The following is a 21,339-nucleotide window of genomic DNA, read 5'->3' as shown; positions in this document are numbered from 1 at the left end:
AACATACTCAAAAGATGACTGTGTTTTTGTAGGAGTTTCCTTTGTGCACATTACTCAGCTTGATATTTACCCCATGTGAATATACACTGAAGGAATGTGCTTCGGTGTTTTGGTTTCACTTGACACATGCCTTCTGTATAAAATATTATTTCCTCTCTCTTTAGCACCAGCAAGATTTCTAAAGATGTCAGATTTCTTCTTTAGGTTTCACTTTCTATGCTTCAGTATTCACAGAGAAAACTTTTGGTGGACTTATGGTCATTTCTCAAACCATTATGTCATTCGTACATTAATCAATAAGAAAAATAAGCTAATTTTTGAAAACAGTAACTAGAAAGACACTGCAAAATATTTACAGATTCCAGTCCACTCAAATTTGTCAAATAAATCAGAACCATTTTAAATGCAAAAGATCCTGGTTCCTCTGAACATTATATAATGCCAGCAAGGCATGGTAGCTCATGCCTGTAATCCCAGTACTCTGGGAGTCCGAGACAGCACATCATCTGAGCTGAGGAGTTCAAGACCAGCCTGGGCAACATGGCAAATCCCCTCTCTACCAGAAATACAAAAAAGGTAGCCAGGTATGGTGACATATACCTGTGGTCCCAGCTACTCGGGAGACTGAGGTGGGAGTGTCACTTGAGCCTGGGAGATGGAGGCTGCAGTAAGCCGAGATCATGCCACTGCACTCCAACCTGGATGACAGAATGAGACCCTGTCTCCAAAAAAAAAAAATATACACACACACACACACACACACACACACACACACACACACACGCCATTTCCTGAATCCAAAGATACGCCAGGACAGGGAGGAATCATTTCACACTTGACATATCTAAAACACAGTGGGCCCTCAGTAAATATTTGTTGAAAAAGACGTTCATCCATCTTTTTGGTCCTTTAGGACAAGACCATTAGCCCAGAAAATTATTTTGTAGATCAAGCCCCTCAATCTGTGATCTGTCCAATTATGGTAGATGCCTAATAAATATATAGATTATATATACACACACATATATATATAATGCCTCCAAAAGAGAACTTAAGCTTATTTAACTCTAGTTCTTGATGTGGATGTCACAGATCATCTATTACCAATTTATATTAGTAATATTACTAATTTATATCAGGTGGTGGTTTCGTATTTATACTTGAATATGAATATCCTTGAGATAAAAAATTCCTAATAGTTCAAGGCAAATAATGAAAAAACCCATAATGGTAGCCACCCAACTCAGCCTTCCTACCTTGCTTCTGCTCATTTACCCAACTACATCCTACTGCTGAAATGCATGATTCCTAGTTTGCTACAAAAAAAATGGACTTTACGTGCTCATTTTTGTCGTTTATGTCTATTGCAGCTCAAGGGATATTCCACAGACCATAGAAAAGATTTGTCCTAATAGTTTCTAAGTGACAATTTAATCATAATCTAAAAACAAGTCCCCCTCTCAAGATTAGAGAATTAATTACATAATATTTAAAGGATAGCTACTGCATTTATGGGCAATAATCTATCTTTTTCATTAGGGGAAAATTTTACAGTTCTATCCTAACCAGGAACATTACAATCTAATTCTAGTTCTTATAAACCTATCAAAGTTAAACGTGCACAATACATATAATGTTCTAGAACCAGACGAAAAATGAGAAGGCAGCAGCATCACTGTTCAAGGCTGTCAACTTGAGAATGAAGACACAAAAAGAGGATTCTAAATTAGTTCCAGAACTACATTCATGGCCTATCACATCTACTCCTGGATGCTTTTGTCAAACCTTGAATTACATTCTTTGACATAATACCAGTGTTGCCGGTTTAAACAGTCCACCAAGTGAACTGAAACCAAGGCAAACTGTTCTGGTGGAAAAAACACGGGCTTCGTGGCCAAATGACTCAGGTGTGAATCCAGAAGGGCAAGCATTTAATTCTTTGAGCCTAGACTTCCTCATCTGTGTAAGGACAAGACCATTAGCCTAGAAAATTATTTTGTAGATCAAGCCCCTCAATCTGTGATCTGTCCAATTATGGTAGATGCCTAATAAATGTGCAACAATCTGATAGTAGTAAAGGGCCGGTTCACAAATTACCATGAAATATCTCATTATGGGGATCATAACTAAACTCTATGAGACTGCAATCCCAGCACTTTGGGGGGCCAAGGCAGGAAAATCACTTGAGCTCAGGAGTTTGAGACCAACCTGGCCAACATGGTGAAACCCCATCTCTACTAATAATACAAAAATTGGCCAGGTGTCGTGATGGGCACCTGTAATCTCAGCTACTCAGGAGGCTGAGGCAGGAGAATCAGTTGAACCCAGGAGACTGAGGTTACAGAGACCCGAAATCGTGCCACTGCACAGCCTGGGTGACAAGGCAAGACTCCAACTGAGAGGAAAAAAAAAATGAATAAATAAACTCTGAGATGTATTTAAGTTATAACACTTTTAAATATTTTATTTTTAGATATTTTAATATATAAAAATGAAAACTACACAGAGGTTAGTAAACTCTTCTTAAAAGTGATATTTTACATGTCAAAAATGGAGCTTCAACTATCAACAGAAAGTTAAAATGGGTTAGTTTTTTTCAAATGTTTGGATGTTTGTATCCATTCAAGCCTCACATGGTCAAAGTCTTTAAAATTTTCTAAAGAAAGCTACATTTTGGAACCCAGATACAGCCCGGTTGTCTAAACAATGGGCTACATGATACACCACAGACTCCAGGCAAAGTCACAACAGGATGAGAACAGAGCCTTCAGCCTCTCTCAGATTTCCTGGCCACTGTTATTTTAAAACTTGACCATGTAAACATAAACAGGGAAAAAAATCCATTTCAGATAATCCCTACTGGTTATGATTTACGATCTTTTGTTTTTAATACAATATTTAATTGCATTAATTTACGTTAAATATTGTAATTGTTCATTACATTTTTCTTGCTCATGTTTCTGGGCACTAACCGAGAATATACATGTATACCATACATAGTTTTATATATTTATACAGTTTTTAATCATGATCTTTCCTTAAATGTCATTCATACTTCTGTTACTGACATTTACAATGGTTTCTGAAAACAAAATTGTAACTTACAAAGATGAGAGAATGATAAACAGTATGTCACACACACAAAATACAAAAGTAGTGGGTAAATGTACATAAGACTAAAATGACTTCTGTTTACCAATGTGGATGCAATTCCTGAGTAACGTAAAATACTCAAAATGAGCTGTATATATAAAAGTCGGTGAGCTATTTTGAACGGCGGCATGGTTTCAAGCTCTGGCTACAGCCCACTTTGTAACATTTGCGGCGGTTTCTACAATTAAGGGCAAAAGGCACAAAGGTAATTTTTTCACTAAACATTCTCCAGTTTGAAAACCACAACTCAAGACATCTAGGAAATTCAGTTAATTTGTACAGAAATGCTGTTTTGCCGCCAACCTTTGTACCATGACCACTACCAGTCCAAGTTCAAGATTCACGTTTTATGGTGTGAAGATAAGTTTCAGCTAAACCTTAAGCGTGTTAATTTTTAGTCCAGGCGCGTGGGTTCACACCTGTAATCCCAGCACTTTGGGAGGCCGAGGCAAGTGGATCACTTGAGGTCAGGAGTTCGAGACCAGTCTGGCCAACATGGCGAAACCCCGTCCCTACTAAAAATACAAGAATTAGCTGAGCAGTGGCGTGAGCCTGCAGTCCCAACCACTTGGGAGGCTGAGGCAGGGCAATCGCTTGAACTCCGAAGGTGGAGGTTGCAGTGAGCCGACAGAGCGAGACTCTGCCTCAAAAAAAAAAAGTTAATTTTTAAAACTCTCAAATTCTGACTTTATTTAGACTGCCTCTATACCACCAGAGCATTAAAAAAAAAAAAAAAAAAAAAAAAAAAAAAGAGTCTTGTTTAGCCCGTACAGTCTATTAAGTTAGGGCAGTACTCCTCATTTCTCACTAATACTTGTAAATCAGGATTTAAGCATCCCTCCACCACATCACTTTATGCCAGATAAGATGTAATGAATTTTTGGCCAGGCGCAGTGGCTCACGCCTGTAATCCCAACACTTTGGGAGGCCGAGGCGGGTGGATCATGAGGTCAGGATTTCAAGACCTGCCTGGCCAAGATGGTGAAACCTCGTCTCTACTAAAAATACAAAAAAAATTAGCCGGGCGTGGTGGTGGGCGCTTGTAATCCCAGTTACTCGGGAGGCCGTGGCAGAGAACTGCTTGAACCCGTGAGGTGGAGGTTGCAGTGAGCAGAGATCGCGCCACTGCACTCCAGCCTAGGCGGCAGAGTGAGGCTCCGTCTCAAAAAAAAAAAAAAAAAAAAAAAAAAAAAGATGTAATGAATTTTTTAAACTGTGCGGAAATACTTTTAAACATGGATGTTCTAGTAATAACCCCATCAAATTATGTTCTACTTAAAATCCCAGAGTTTGCGCATTTTAATCGTTTTCGGGAGTTTTTGGAAATTAACAAAAAAAGTTCTTGTTCAGTAGCATATCCGTAAATTGACATACTCAAGGTACTGGACCACCTAGAGACTAAGAATAAGTCTTTAGAAAGTCTCAATCTGGTCTCCTACATGATTAGACTATTAATGGTATCCTTTGATCTTCACATCTCAGAACAAATTACGCTCTCCCTGCGCTGAATTTTAAGCGTGTTTACAAAAGAGAAAATAAAACTATCACGGAGTGTCCAAGTCCGAGTTAGGCACCTGAGTGCTCTGCTTCTACCTGGGAGCCAGGGAAGAAACACAAAGGGACCTTGGTGATGAGAACCCATGAAAGGAAACTGTCTCTCGGTGGAAACGAGAACCACCTCGGCCCCACCGCTGCCCAGGGCCCACCCATCACCTGCTTCTCCCACCCGCGTCCTCGGGCAGTGAACAGAAGCGTCGGCTCCGGAGCTGCTACAGGAGGCCCGGGAGCAAGGCCGGGCCGGGGACCGCGAGACCCCGGCGCCGACGCACGGCAGCGGGGGCTCCGGGACACTCACCGGTGCAGGCGCAAAGGCAGGTGCGCGGCGGCAGGGCTACCTGTGCGGGTGAAGCTGGAGGGCGCAGTGAGAAGTGATGAGGGCCAGTGAAGAGGGCGACGACGCGGACGGGCACCAGGACGGGGCGGCGACAGCAGCCGGGCTGCGGCTGGCTTCCTGCTCGGACAGATCCCGAGTCGGTCTCCGCCCGCCGGCCGGCGCCCCGCCGAGTCCCCGGCACTGCGGCGTGCACGTCACGGCTACGGAGCGCCCGAGGGGGCGGGGGCGCCGGGGCCGCGGCAGGCCGCCGGGCGCGCGCTCTGGGAGGGGGCGCGCTCCGGCAGAGGGCGCGCGACCCCCGGGGTCGCCCCGCCCGCGGCGCAGAGCCTCCGGGGCGGGGGAAGGCGCCCTGCGGCGCAGGGAGGGGCTGCCGTGGGACAAGCCTGGAGTTGTTGTTCTTCCCACGGCGAAACGGCCTCCTTTGCCGCGGTAGTTGTTTCCAGACCCGACGAAGCAGGTCCTCTCCGGCTGGATGCTGTGACTGTGCAGTCTGCCAACAGCGAGAATCAGTTCAAGCAGGGAGAAAGTTGTTCGGAGAGGGGGCGAGGAGTCCGGAGCTCCGCGCGTGGGACCTAGGAACCAGGGGGACCCAGGAACCAGGTGTCCGCGCTTGGGCGGCAGCGAGGCTGCGTGGCGGTTGCGGCAAGAACCACTGTTCACTCGGCTCCGGATCGGGCCGTCTGCCCTTCCTAAGGAGGAACCTTCCTGCACAACTAAGTTGCCATTCGGTCTTTGTAGGAGGGAGTTTGGGATGGGAATTTCGCACCTGTTTGCCTCTTCCCCCTCCCACCCTCGCCACCGCATTCACTTTTTAGAGCCCCTACCTTCACAGTCGTTTAAATGTTACTGTTTTTTTAAGTGACATATCTGTTAGTCACCTTTTAAAATATGAAGTACCTATGCAAATTTGAATTATGTGGTGAAAAAACACCTTTACGATGAAAACAGCTTCTTTTAAGGCAAGGAAATGACAATTGACTATAATGCTAAATGTATCCGCTGAAAAAAGAGCCTACTTACACATGAGAATTACACGTTTTTCTCCAACATTTATATGTAGCGGCTTGGAAACGTCTGGAAATCTAGAAGATTCTGACAAGGAGACAAATTTCTGATACTTAAAGGCTCCGCGGCTCTCTGGGTGGAGAAATTTAAAAACTAAGTTCTGATAAGATGTTTTAGCATTCAACTAAAACAATAAAATATTTAAAATAAAATAGGGAAGTAAGAAAGAGGAAGAGAAAGAACGGAAATAATTTACAGCAATCTCAGAAATTTAATTCCAAATTGCCACAAGGTAAGTCTTAAGTATATAAAACTAAATTTCAAAACAAACTGAAAAAAAGAGGGAGAAGATGAAGATGGCTGCCTCAGTTCGCTGTTCTGACTCAATTTTGGATTTAATACTAAAACTTCATTTGGCAAACCAATAGAAGTCAATACTTTTTTTTTATTTTCTTAAATTTTTTGTGTTGTTGTTGGTAAACGGGCTTGCTATATTGCCTAGGCTGGTCTTGAACCTTGGCCTCAAGTGATTCTCCCACCTTGGCCTCCCAAAGTGCTGGGATTACAAGTGTGAGCCACCACTCCTAGAGAAATCAATACATTTTAAAGATTTTTTGTAGCTAATGACTTCCGTGATTTTTTTTCTCTCCTTTGCCCCACACTTCCAATCCATTACTGAGTGCCTTTGCTTCTGGCTCTATAATATCTCTCTAATGTATCAAATTCCTCTTTATAGCCACCACCATTATCTTGTTTCAGGCCACTATCATTTCAAGTATTGCATATTGCCTTAGTCACCTAACCAGTTTCCCAGGCCGCAGTTTTATCCCCTTCTAATCCAGTCTTTACAACGTCATCAGTTTGTCTTTTATGTACTCCACTATTTAAGTTTATGTAATGGCACTCTCTGACTCTTGATGTAAAGTCCAAACCACTTAAGATATGTTGTAAGATCCTTCTTGATTTAGCCACTAGTCACAACTGGCTGTTTTTGTTTGCCTAACATAATGGGGATTTCCTTTTTTCCTCTTCTTTTTTTTTTTTTTTTTTTTTTTTTTTTTTTAGAAAGAGTTTCCCTCTGTCTCCCAGGGTGGAGTGCACAGGTGTGATGTTGGCTCGCTGCAACCTCTGCCTCTGGGGTTCAAGCGATTCTCCTGCCTCAGCCTCCCAAGTAACTGCGACTATAGGCGGGCACTACCACACCCGGCTAATTTTTATGTTTTTAGTAGTGACAGGTTTTTGCCATGTTGGCCAGGCTGGTCTCGAACTCCTGACCTCAAGTGATCTGCCTGCCTTGGCCTCCCAAAGTACTGGGATTACAGATGTGACCACACCCCCCGATTTTCTTTTTGAGACAGGGCCTTGCTCTATCGCCCAGTCTGGGGTGCAGTGGTATAATCTAGTTCACTATAACCTCAACCTCCTGGGCTCAATGAATCTTCCCACCTCAGCCACCTGAATAGCTAGGACTATAGGCACATGCCACCATGCCAGGCAGTGTTTTTATTTTTTACTTTTATAGAGACAGGGGTCTTCTGGGTTGCCCAGGCTGATTTTGAACTCCTGGACCCAAGCGATCCTCCTGCCTTGGCCTCCCAAAGCACTGTGATTACAGGTGTGAGCCACTGTGCCTGACCATGTTTTTTTCTTCTAATTGAATGTGAATGTGTTTTCATTGGTTATGAGGTCCCCAATTCATTGCGGTCCAAAACTCACACAGCTGTCTGTCTTAAACCAGGCTTCCTCACACAGTGTTACCTGCTTGTCTTTGGAATGACTCGCATCCAGTGTCCTAGCCCTGCTTACCTCTCCAGTCTCATTTCTACCCACTGCCTTTCTCTATTTCTTGTCCTTTATATTCAGGCCATTCTGAAAGTACTTATGTGTCCCAGAACAGACGGCTATGCTATTTATTACATTGGAGCATTGCCAAGCTAAATCCAATTAATCCTTCAGAACAAAGCCTATTTGTTCCCTCCAAGAAGTTTTCCCTAAACCCCCTTGGTACAAATCCTAGGTGCTTTTTGGTGCTCTTTCCCATTTCTCACTTAACACCCATTGCACATACCTCTTCAAACACATATTTCACTATTGCTACTTAAGTTTACTTATAAGTATCCTCCAACTGGACTGTAAAACTCCTTGAGGTCATAGTGAGGGACTTAATCTTTGCATCCCTAATGCCAGGCAGAGTGGCTTTCACATGGTAGTCACTCATTAGGCAGTGCCTACCATAAGTATTACTATTGAATACATGGGACAGATGGATAACAACTGGCAAGAGTTGACACTTGTAAGAAACTGCATGCACTGGCAGGGCTCTGTCGCTTATGCCTGTAATCCCAGCACTTTGGGAGGCCACGGTGGGCAGATCGCTTGAGCCCAGAGTTTGAGCATGGTGAAACCCCGTCTCTACAAAAAAAAAAAAAAAAAATACAGAAAATCAGCTGGGCTTGTATTCCTAGCTACTCAGGAGGCTGAGGTGGGAGGATCCTTTGAGCCTGGCTTGGGGGATTGAGACTGCAGGGAACCATGATCACACCACTGTACTCCAGCCTGGGTAACAGAGACCCTGTCTCAAAAAAGAAAAATTGAACGTGCTGTCGTTAAGCATAATGGATATAACTCATCTTATTTGTCGCAAAAACTTACCTTAACAAATTATTCCATCTCTCTACAGTCATGCATCACATAATCATGGGGATACATTCCGAGAAATTCATCATTGGATGATTTTGTCTTTGTGTGAACATCATAGAATGGACTTACACAAACCTAGATAGTATAACCTACTCTCTGGGCTATATGGTATAGCCTATTGCTCCTGGACTACAAACCTGTACTGCTTATTACTTTAGTGAATACTGTAGAAAACTGTAACACGATGGTAAGTATTTGCGTGTCTAAACATAGAAAAAATACCATAAAAATATGATATTATAATCTATGGGACCAGTGTACATGCAATCTGTTATTAATCGAATGTCACTATGCAGCACATGACTAAGTTTTTCAGCTTTGCTGTCACTCGTTAAATATTTGTAAGACCCTGGATCTTCTTGTGCCATCCCAGAAATTTCTAACTGAGACCCATGGATCCTTTATCACAGATACGAACTCCACAAATCCCCCTGAAATCATGTGCAAAAATTTGTAGTTTCATTTCTCTTTTTTTGTGGGAGTAGATATCATAGGTATGTGAAGGGCTGTACACCCTCCCTGGCTGACATCTGCTTTAACAGCTTCAACTGCATCTATGTCACCAACTCTTTTTTATTATAGGCAAGCTTTATTATGTATGAACTTGATTTCACATGCAAAGTTAGAATTACAATTTCACTGAAAATTAACTCATTAAAATATATAAACATCACAGTATAGATATGTTATCCAAAACTCCAAAAGGTAATGAAACTGGTAACAGATATTGCTACTCATTTTTGCTCAGATACAACAGTATTAATGAAACTGGTTCCCAGACAAGTATGTACCACTTGCTCCTGTGCCTTAAGGAGGAGAGGATGTTATAACAGAGGCATTATTGATGCAGTGATTCATGGATAATTGCTCCTTATTAACACTGCTAAAATTAGGTTCACATTTTTTACTTTGTGTGGGAGCTGATGACTCTTGTGGAGCTGATGACTCTTGTCCTTTTGTTTTTGAGGGATGTCTTTCAGTGCATTGACATCAAACCCACTCATTGCAAAATGCATCACAGATGGAAATGTAAGCCTCTTCGCAAAGCAAACCACTGGAAATTCATAGGTAGTATCCAACATTGGTGTATAACTGATCTCCAAGAATATGGCAGCATCGTTTCTTTGGAACATAATTTTCTTAATCTCACAAGAAGTGACAAGAAAACTCAAATGACAACAGTCAGTTAAATGATAGGACAGTTATTTCCCAGGTGTATGTCCCCAATTGTAATGTCTGCGTTGTTATCAAAGGGCCTTATTTTTTTTTTTTTTTTTTTTTTTTAATTTATTTATTATTACACTTTAAGTTGTAGGGTACATGTGCATAACGTGCAGGTTTGTTACATATGTATACTTGTGCCATGTTGGTGTGCTGCACCCATCAACTCGTCATTTACATCAGGTATAACTCCCAATGCAATCCCTCCCCCCTCCCCCCTCCCCATGATAGGAAGGGCCTTATTTTCATCCTAACAACCAATCATCAGAAACTGTTGAAACTATTCAATAAACCAACCATTGAAATTATTGCTGGATTGAGTCCAGAAGAATTCCAAAACAATAAAGAAAAGAGGAAGGGCCTGCCTAAGAGCACAGAGGTCTTCATTGCCCCAGACTCCAAGACATAACACAGGGACCCGGAAATGGCCATATGTCACCGACTTTTAAGTGAGGCAAGCTGAACACCCACAGGTCTAATATTTTTCTTCCTCACTGCCTCAGATAATCCCCTTTCCACAGACCTATTATGACTCTGTATAGTATTACCAGACACTGGTTCCTGGGTTTTAAGTCACCCAGGACGCCTTCCCTTCCTCAACTGTAGTTTTGGAGTCACCAAATCCAGTTCATTCTATATCATAAGGCATTTCCAAGTTGATGCCTTAATTCTCATCATCCCTTAGTACAGACCATCACCTTATTTTATCCAAACTCTTGACATTGCCTCTGCTCCTTCTAGTTCAGTCTCTCTACCACTCCTAGAGAGTTACCCCTCTCCCCAAAATCTGATTATGTCACCACCTTTACCAAGTTTTGATGCCTTTGGCTAAGAATATTTGCTTGACTAAACTTTAGTTAGGCTTGTGAACCTTCTCCTAGGTCCATCTGTGCCCTTCCTTACGAAATCCAGTTTTATCAAGAACCTTGCCAAGTCATTTTAGCAAGAACCCCCCATCCTCAATATCTGATCCCCTCTCTTGAAAGAAAAAGAAAGAGAAAGAAAGAGAGAAAGAAAAGAGAGAGAGAAAGGAAAGAAAGAAAAAGAAAGAAAAAGAAAGAGAAAGAAAAGAGAAAGAAAGGAAAGAAAGGAAAGGAAGGGAGGGAGGGAGGGAGGGAAGGAGGGAGGGAGGGAGGGAAGGAAAGAAAAGAAAAGAGTCTTGCTCTGTTACCCCAGCTGGAGTGCAGTGGTGCCATCATGTCTCAGTGCCGCCTCAACCTTCTGGGCTCAAGTGCCCTCCTGCTTCACCCCCACCTTCCCCAGTCACTGGGACTACAGGCGCATGCCACCACACCTGGCTAATTTTACTTTTTGTAGACGTGAGGTCTCACTATGTTGCCCTGGCTGGTCTTGAACTCCTGGGCTCAAGTGATTCTCCTACATCAGCCTCCCAAAGTGCTGGGATTACAGGCGTCAGCCACTGTGCCCAGCCATGTGGTTTTATAATTACATTTTTATATCTGTTTTTCTCTTTAATAACTCTCCAAAATACTGAGCTTTTAAATTTAAAAAAGGCCGGGCGTAGTGGCTCACACTTGTAATCCCAGCACTTTGGGAGGCTGAGGCGGGTGGATCACCTGAGGTCAGGAATTCAAGACCAGCCTGCCCAGCATGGCGAAACCTCATCTCTACTAAAAATACAAAAAATTAGTCGGGCCTGGTGGTGGGTGCTTGTAATCCCAGCTACTTGGGAGGCTGAGGCAGGAGAATCGCTTGAACCCAGGAGGAGGAGGTTGCAGTGAGCCGAGATAGCACCACTGCACTCCAGCCTGGCAGACAAGAGTGAAATCTGTCTCAAAAAATAATAATAATAATTTTTAAAAATGGTCTATTATTTTCTTTTTCTTTTTCTTTTTTTTTTTTTTTTTGACATCTACTGTGTCACACAGGCTGTAGTGCAGTAGCACTCAGCTCACTGCAGCTTCAACTTCTGGGCTCAGGTGATACCCCTACCTCAGCCTCCTGAGTAGCTGAGACTACAGGCTTGTGCTACCATGCCTGGCTAATTTACGCATCTTTTGTACAGACCAGAGTTTCATCATGTTGCCCAGGCTGGTCTCAAACTCTTGGGCTTGAGCGATCTGCCTACCTTGGCCTCCCAAAATGTTGGGGCTACAAGCGTGAGCCACGGTGCTCAGCCTTTCCTATTATTTTCTTAGCACATTAGTTGGATTCGTACATTGCCTACCTCATTGAATTAATAAAAATAACAATGCTAAAATTTATTGAATGCATAGTATGTGCCAGAACTGTGCTAAGCACTTTACTCAAATCGTGTCATTAAATTTTCATAGCCCTATGAGGTAATGTGGTAAGTATTTGCTTTTTGCCTACCTCACTTCTGTACTGCCATCTTACTTGTGGAGAATCCTTCATTCTGAGTCTTAGTGGAGGCAAAGCCCACCTCACACGTTGGAAACTGGTGCAGGCCAAAGTCCTTCACTTCGCAACCTGGCAGCTAGGGTATAGGCATGACATGGAACATAGGCTAAGCCAACTGGATGCTCTCACCTGAAACCTGGAATTTGGACAAAGAGATGCAAAGATGCCGTGATGGAGAGTGGTAATTCACAATGGTGTGCGTGGTTGTAGCAGCCAGGGTCTGCAACAGTGCCAACAGTGACATCCTAAAGGATGGCCCTGTACCTTTTACAAACCTGGTTCTCCACTGTTCCCAGAGATTCTGTGGGCTACATTATATTCTTTCAATATATTCGCTTTCTGGATAAGTTAATCAGAGTTCATTTCTGTTGCCTTCAACCAACAACTCCAATAGATTTGGAGAAGTTATATTGTTAGCTCCATTTTACATAAGAGGAATGAGTAGGTGCTTATGTGTTTATTTAATAAATAAATGAGATATCTACAATTCGGTAGCTTCTAACAGTTTTGGTTTTTGTCTCAGTTATTAACAAATCTGCACTAATGTTTATCATCTGGAATGTGCAGGGAATTAAGCAGGTTCCCTAGACTATATCTTAACTCATACCCATACACCATCAACATCTGCATCTACCATACTTTATCATGAAAAAAACCTAATGTTTAATAATTGTGAAAATCATAATTTTTTTTTTTTTGAAATGGAGTCTTGAGCTGTCACCCAAGCTGGAGTGCAGTGGTGCAGTCTCAGCTCACTGTAACCTCTAACTCCCAGGTTCAAGCTATTCCACCTCAACCTCCTGAGTAGCTGGGATTACAGGTACATGCCATCACACCTGGCTAATTTTTGTATTTTTTAGTAGAGATGGGGTGTTACCATATTGGCCAGGCTGGTCTCGAACTCCTGGCCTCAAGTGATCCACCCAGCTCAGCCTCCCAAAGTACTGAGATTACTGGCATGAGCCACTGTGCCTATCCCATAAATCATTTCTTTAAAAAGACTGAATAGTGTTTATCCTCCTGAATTTGCTCTAGAAAGAAAGTAGGCTGGCTGGGCGCAGTGGCTTATGCCTGCAATCCCAGCACTTTGGGAGGCTGAGGTGGGTGGATCACTTGAAGTCAGGAGTTTGAGACCAGCCTGGCCAACGTGGTGAAACCCCATCTCTACTAAAAATACAAAAATTAGCCAGCCTTGATGGTGGGCGCCTGTAATCCCAGCTACTTGGAAGGCTGGGGCGAGAGAATTGTTTGAACCTGGGAGGTGGAGGTTGCAGTGAGCCGGGATTGCGCCACTTCACTCCAGCCTGAGCAACAAGAGCGAAACTCCATCTAAAAAAAAAAAAAAAGAAGAAAGAAAGTAGGCTAATATATTTTAGAAAGACTTTCAATATAAAGACTAAAATTAAAGCAGAAATGTGTTTTATCAATAGATAATTTTTAAACCTTTCTTAACCAAATTACCACACATCTCTTAACATTCTAGCTTCTGGAGATTTCACTATAATTTCTCTAATTTTAATTCCTAGCTGGGCCAGGTGGGTGGCTCATGCCTCTAATCCCAGCACTTAGGGACTCTTAGGATCACTTCAGCCCAGGAGTTTGAGACCAGTCTGGGCAACATAGAAAGACCCTATCTCTATAAAAAATAAAAAATTAAAAAATAAATTTAAACTCCCAGCTAGTTTGGACTGTTCCAGCAGCATTATAATTCACAGTAAACTGAAAACAATAGCACATATAACCAGAGATTATCACCTCAAATATCTTAATTGAAATGTTAAATATTTTAATAATAGTATTTCATCTACTTTGTCCTATCTTATGACCTTAAGCTCAAGTGTGGTAATTTGATGAAAAGAGGAGAGTTGATCATTTTTTTCAAACTGAGCCAGATTTAACCTAAACAGGTTGTAGAAATGAAAAGAAAGCAAATAAATGAAGGCCTGATATGGTTTGGCTGTTTCCCCACCCAAATCTCATCTTGAATTTCCACGTGTTGCGGGAGGGACCAGGTGGGACGTAACTGAATCAGAGAGGCAGGTCTTTCCCCTGCTGGTCTCATGACAGTGAATAAGTCTGATAAGATCTGACAGTTTGGAAAAACAGGAGTCACCCTGCACAAGCTCTCTCTTTGCCTGCTGCCATTCATGTAGGAGGTGACTTGCTCCTCCTTGCCTTCTGCCATGATTGTGAGACTTCCCCAGCCATGTGAAACTGTAAGTCCAATTAAACCTCTTCTTTTGTAAATTGCCTAGTCTCAGGTATGTCTTTTTTTAGCAGAGTGAATGGACTAATACAAAGCCATTCTAAAGGAGCAGAATTAGATTAGAATTTATTCTATTACTCAGTGAATAGTGTGAGAAGGAATGACAGCACTTGACACCAGGTGAGAAGCCACCAAGGTGAGGAACCTGCATCCAGGCCTGTCTTCAGAGGACTGTGACCTGGATAAATCATATAATCTCTCTGAGGTTCAGTTTACTCATCTATAAAATATGAGAATACCTCCTCCATAGGGTAATGATTAAATGATTAAATAACATAATCCAAAAATAAAAGCATTTTGCAAACTACCAAGAGGTCTACAAATAGCATATTATCAATGCCCATGTATAGATAATGTACACAATAATAAATCATTTAAAAGAATATGTTCATATGTAATCAAATGCTAGAACATTTTGTATATGTGTTTGAACAAGAAAAAAGTAGCTTTTTAAACATAAAACCGAGGCAGGAGGATCACTTGTGAGTAGGAGTTTGAGACCAGCCTGGGTAACAAAGGGAGAATCCATCTCTACCAAAAAAAAAAAAAAAATTTAGCTGGGCACACCTGTGGTATCAGCTAGTTAGGAGGCTAAGGTGGGAGGATGACTTGAGCCTGGGAGACCGAGCCACAGTGAGCCATGATCATGCCACTTTCCTCTAGCCTGGGCCACAGAGCAAAACCCGGTGTCAAAAATAAATAAATAAATAAAACCAGCCCAGAGCAGTGGCTCATGCCTATAATCCCAGCATTTAGGGAGGCCAAGGCAGGAGGATCACTTGAGCCAAGGAGTTTCAAACCAGCATGGGCAACAGAGGGAGACCCTGCCTCTAAAAAAAAAAAAAAAAAAAAAAATGGCCGGGGGTGGCGATGCCAACTACTTGGAAGGGTAAGGTAGGAGAATCACTTGAGCCCAGGAGATTGAGGTTGCAGTGAGCCATTATCATGCCATTGCAATCCAGCTTGGGTGACAGAGTGAGACCCTGTCTCAAATATAAATAAATAAAATAAATACTAACATTTATCTGAAATTAGTTTTGTTTTAAATGCAGAGATTAATATGAGAAATCAGTTACAGAATTTCTTTGTTATATGCAGTTTTGATGAAATCTGAATGTTAAAAATGTATAGAACTGTGTGTAAGAAATATAACTTCTAAAATGTTTTCCTACTTTAAAGAGGTCTCCGTACTATAGCGATGCTACTCCCAGGAACAAAATAAGAAAAGTAGAATAGAGCCGGGCGTGGTGGCTCACGCCTGGAATCCCAGCACTTTGGGAGGTCGAGGTGGGTGGATCATTTGAGGTCAGGAGTTCGAGACTGGCCTGGCCAACGTGGTGAAACCCTGTCTCTACTAAAAATACAAAAATTAGCCTGGTGTGGTGGTGGGTGCGTGTGATCCCATCTACTCGGGAGGCTGAGGCAGGAGAATAATATGAACTCGTGAGGTAGAGGTTGCAGTGAGCTGAGACTGTACCATTGTGCTCTAGCCTGGAAAAAAAAAAAGTAGAATGGGCGAGGTGGCTCACTTCTGTAACTCTATCACTAGCCAGATGTGGCACACACCTGTAGTTCCAGTTACTCGGGGCTGAAATGAAAGGATCACTTGAAGCAACCCAAAAGTTTGAGGCTGCAGTAAGCTGTGATTATGCCACTGCGCTCCAGTCTTGGTGACAGAGGGAGACTCTGTCTCAAAAAAGAAAAGCAGTTGAATATATGTTATTGTTGTGTGTATATATACATATATGTGTGTGTGTGTGTGTTGTGTGTGTGTGTGTGTGTATATATATATATGTGTTTTTTTTTTAGACAGTCTCACTCTATCACCCAGGCTAGAGTGCAGTGGCGAGATCTGGGCTTACTGCAACCTCCGCCTCCTGGGTTCAAGTGATTCTCGTGCCTCAGCCTCTCGAGTAGCTGGGATTACAGTCATGCATCACCACGCCCCGCTAATTTTGTATTTTTAGTAGAGACAAGATTTCACAATGTTGGCCAGGCTGGTCTCAAACTCCTGACGCCACCTCAGCCACCCAAAGTGCTGGAATTACAGGCGTTACTGTTGTATGACTAAATAACAACTGAATAAATGGATATTATTTAATTTAAAAAATCATGAGTCAGATGTCTGACTCAAAGAAGCTTTGAGAAGGTAGAGAAAATAGCTTAAATTAAATTTGAAAGAAGGAAACCATAAATATATATTTGCTATGGATAGATCTTCTGTATATATTAGGCATAAATACCTGGAAAAAAATGAAAAAAAATCTGGTAGCACAATTCTGAAAGGTAAATTTTCTACAATCTACGTATTTCTGAACATCCAGTCCAGAAAACACACCAAAAAATTTATGGTGTTTAAAATCTGTAAAATTGTGTTTTTATACATTAATCCTAAATAGGTCACAATTTAAGCATTTTCAATAATTAGTTGACCCTTATTTAGACATTAATATTATAAACATAATTCTACCCTCAGATTGAATTTAATGCCCACAGGAAATAATCTGTGTAATTCTCTATTTTAGCACATTTTGTATTATATTGAATGTTTTATTTATTTATTTATTTATTTATTTATTTATTTAATTTTTTATTTTTTTGAGACGGAGTCTCGCTCTGTCGCCCAGGCCGGAGTGCAGTGGCCGGATCTCGGCTCACTGCAAGCTCCGCCTCCCGGGTTCACGCCATTCTCCTGCCTCAGCCTCCTGAGTAGCTGGGACTACAGGCGCCCGCCACCTCGTCCGGCTAGTTTTTTGTATTTTTTAGTAGAGACGGGGTTTCACTGTGTTAGCCAGGATGGTCTCGATCTCCTGACCTCGTGATCCGCCCGTCTCGACCTCCCAAAGTGCTGGGATTACAGGCTTGAGCCACCGCGCCCGGCCTGAAAGTTTTATTTATATGCCTATGATCTCACTGAGGTCTTGTTTCTCTTTGCATATACAGAGCCAGCTGGGACATAAAAGGCATATACTCAGTAAATGTTTGTGGAATTAACTGAGCTGAATGAACTCTAGCTTTATCAGGTTCATACTCTTAACAGTGTAGGTCTTTCAGAAATGAACTTTTTTTTGGAGACAGAGTCTCGCTCTGTCACCAGGCTGGAGTGCAGTGGCGTGATCTCAGCTCACTACAACCTCCACCTCCTGGGTGCAAGCAATTCTCGTGCCTCAGCCTCCTGAGTAGCTGGGATTACAGGCACGTGCCACCACACCCAGATAATTTTTGTATTTTTAGTAGAGACGGGGTTTCACCATGCTGGCCAGGATGGTCTTGATTTCCTGACCTCGTGATCCACCCGCCTCGGCCTCCCAAAGTGCTGGGATTACAGGCGTGAGCCACTGTGCCCGACCAGAAATGAACATTTTTTTAAGAACTTTTTAGAGCTTTGCTATAGAAGAGAGGGGGGCTTTGCTCAATTCTCCACGGAGACATTAAATTGAAATAACTATTCTGCAGGTGATTCAATCTTTATAAAGTATATATAATTTTTTTTTCTTTAAAATGAATTTTCACTGTGCTTGTAACTTTTTTCTCACCTATGGACTTGGGTCACAGTACTTATTTTTATTTTTATTTTTTTGAGGCAGGGTCTTGTTCTGTCTCCCATCTGGAGTACAGTGGCCCAATCACGGCTCACTGTAGCCTCAACCTACTAGGCTCAAGCGATCCTCCTATCTCAGCCTCCCAAGTAGCTGGGACTGCAGGCGTGCACCACCACACATGGCTAATATTTTGTATTTTTTGTAGAAATGGGGTTTTGCCATGTTGCCCAGGCTGGTCTCAAACTCCTGAGCTCAAGCATTCCACACCCCTCAGACTCCCAGAGTGCTGGGATTATAGGCATGCCTGGCCCAGAATTTGTAATTTTTAATTTCACCAATTATCCTTCAATTTTACACATGTAAAATATTCTATGATGTTGCTAGTTTACAAAAAAAAACTAACTTTTCTCAAGGTTATGAATAAAATATTCAAAGTTGATACCGTGTACATAAGAAATTACTATATATGTAATATAAAAAGGCAAAAGAAAATATTGGGGGTGGGGAGTACTATTTAAATAAATTAGTGATACCTTGTATTCTTCTGAAAAATGTTTGTTAAATAAATTAAAAGTTTGTTAGTGGTTGGTTTCCTAGTCTTAAAAATAGTAGTATCTTGAAAGAGATCAAGGAAGTATTGAGTCATCACTGACCAGGAAGTTCCTAATTAAATATGTGTCAGAGTTAAATATTATCCTTCAGTTAATAATAAACGTAACTTGAAAGTGAACCAAACATTAAATTGATGCACAAAGTTATAACTTGAATTCATTCACTTAGGCTTTTTTAAGATTTACCAAATAATTAGTATATTAGTTAGCCTTTGCTATGTAGCCAACAAAGTCTCAACAAAATCTCAGTGTACTATTTACAAAGAGCATTTGTTTCCTTCCTGGTAAGTATACAGGTCATCAAGGCAACTCTAGTTGTCTGCTAGTCTATTTAGTCTGTTAATGTGTCTGTTTCTGGGGTATAAGATGAAGGTCCAGTGACTACCTGAGGCATGTACTCCTGTTGTCTTAGGTCAGAAACATGTGGTGCCTCTTAAAGCCTAACATCAGAATTGGCATACTGCTACTTCTGTACACATTTTATTGCCAAAAAAAAGTCAGATGGCCTATCCTAGATCAATGAGGCAGGATGAATAGTCTTATAATGAATGTGTGGGAAGCACATGTTTGCTGAATAATAACCTAATCTAAATATATATATTATAGATACTTATATGTAATATAAATATGTAATATATATTTATAATATATATTATATATTATATTTATATATTATATATTATATTTATATATTATATATTATATATATTATATTTATATATTATATATTTTGTAATATATTTATATATAATATAAACATAATATATAATAAATATATATTATATATATTATAGAGAGACAGAGAGAGTACATTTCCAACAATCTGCAGGTCAAAGTGGTCTATTAAAAAGTATTGAGGCCAGGTGTGGTGGCTAACACCTGTAATTCCAGCACTTTGGGAGGCCGAGGCGGGTGGATCACCTGAGGTCAGAAGTTTGAGACTAGCCTGGCCAACACGGTGAAACTCCATCTCTACTAAAAATACAAAAATTAGCTGGGGATGGTGATGCACACCTGTAGTCTTGGCTACTCGGGAGGCTGAGGCAGGAGAATCACTTGAACCCAGGAGGCGGAGGTTGCAGTGAGCTGAGATTGCACCACTGCACTCCAGCCTGGGCGACAGAGCAAAACTTCGTCTCAAAAAAAAAAAAAAAAAAAGGATTGAAGCCCATTCAGTGATCCCAGCTACTTGGGAGGCTGAGGCAGGAGGATCCCTTGAGTTCAGGAGTTCGAATTGAATCCAGCCTAAGCAACATAGCGAAACTTCATTTGATATAGTTTGGACATTTATCACCACCCAGATCTTATGTTGGATTGTAATCCCCAATGGTAGCGGTGGGGTCTGATGGGAGGTGTTTGGGTCATGGGGTTGGATCCCTCATGGCTTATGCTTGGTGCTGTCTTTGTAACTGTGAGTTTTCATGAGCTCTGGTCATTTAAATGTGTGTGGCACCTCCCTCCCTCCACCTCTCTTCCTTTCCCTCCCACACCCCTCTCCATTCCCGTCTTTCATGCTCCTGCTTTCTATATGAATTGCCTGCTCCCACTTTGCCTTCTGCCATGACTGAAAACTCCCTGAGGCTTCACCAGAAACTGAACAGAGGCCAATACCATGCTTCCTGTAAAGCCTGCAAAACTGTGAGCCAATTAAACCTCTTTTCTTTATAAATTAAAACTGTGAGCCAATTAAACCTCCAGTCTCAGGTATTTCTTTTTTCTTTTTTGAGACGGAGTTTTGCTGTGTTACCTAGACTGGAGTGTAGTGGTGTGATCTTGGCTCACTGCAGCCTCTGTCTCCCAGGTTCAAGCGATTCTCCTGCCTCAGCCTCCCGAGTAGCTGGGACTACAGGTGCGCACCACCACGCCCAGCTAATTTTTGTATTTGTAGTAGAGACGGGGTTTCACCATGTTGACCAGGCTGGTCGAACTCCTGACCTCAGGTGATCCACTTACCTTGGCCTCCCAGAGTTCTGTGATTGCAGGCGTGAGCCACCACGCCCAGCCCAGTTTCAGGTATTTCTTTGTAGCAATGCAAGAACAGCCTAATACATCATGTCTAAAAAGAAGGGTGAGGGTTTGGTAGATTAAGAAATGCATGTGGGAGACTTTGGAGATACTGGTAATTTTTTTTAACCTGGGTAATGAATATACAGATGGGTTATCTTAGTAATAATACATTGAGCTGTACATTCATTCACTACCTGTGCACTTTTTCTGTACATGTAAACCTATAAAAGGGAAACTGTTTCTCTATACACTCACAGAATACTTCTGACACCAAATGTATGTAGTAATTCTCCAGCTATACCAACAACTGGGTATCCTGCAATTTAATTCAATTCTGACACTGTCTACCTGGTGTCAGACTTCCCTGGTTAAGGGCTCAGTCCCTCAAGACTGCCACCACTTCAGATGACAGTCACAAGTCCCAGGTTGTCACCTGCACTTCCGACGGACCATCTATAAATTAGGGATTCCCACGACCCTCTCCTTAGGTTTGATAATTTGCAAAAGTAGCTCACAGAACTCAGGGAACATTTGTTTATGTTTACCAGTTTATTTTAA

The 21,339-nt window shown here is 41.8% G+C and overlaps 3 protein-coding genes across 15 annotated transcripts in view; 2 read left to right on the top strand and 1 right to left on the bottom strand.

Annotated features, from left to right (window-relative positions):
* The window catches only part of MYO6 (myosin VI), a 161,674-nt gene extending 156,424 nt beyond the window's left edge, over positions 1-5,250 (bottom strand). For 7 of the 10 annotated variants that reach the window (XM_050786477.1, XM_050786479.1, XM_050786481.1 and 4 more), the window contains exon 1: positions 5,009-5,223. The gene's annotated coding sequence lies outside the window, so the exon portion shown is untranslated. Of the gene's footprint in view, positions 1-5,008 lie in introns of all 10 variants that reach the window. The other 3 variants (XM_050786474.1, XM_050786483.1, XM_050786475.1) reach the window with 2 other exon arrangements.
* Positions 1-21,339, top strand: part of COL12A1 (collagen type XII alpha 1 chain) — a 1,021,934-nt gene that overhangs the window by 343,843 nt on the left and 656,752 nt on the right. The window lies entirely within an intron of this gene.
* Positions 1-21,339, top strand: part of LOC126952142 (cytochrome c oxidase subunit 7A2, mitochondrial) — a 1,153,643-nt gene that overhangs the window by 636,106 nt on the left and 496,198 nt on the right. The gene's annotated exons all lie outside the window — the stretch shown is intronic.

This window comes from Macaca thibetana, chromosome 4 (assembly GCF_024542745.1).
Source record: "Macaca thibetana thibetana isolate TM-01 chromosome 4, ASM2454274v1, whole genome shotgun sequence".
NCBI lineage: Eukaryota > Metazoa > Chordata > Mammalia > Primates > Cercopithecidae > Macaca > Macaca thibetana.
This window is presented reverse-complemented; position numbering and strand designations above follow the sequence as displayed.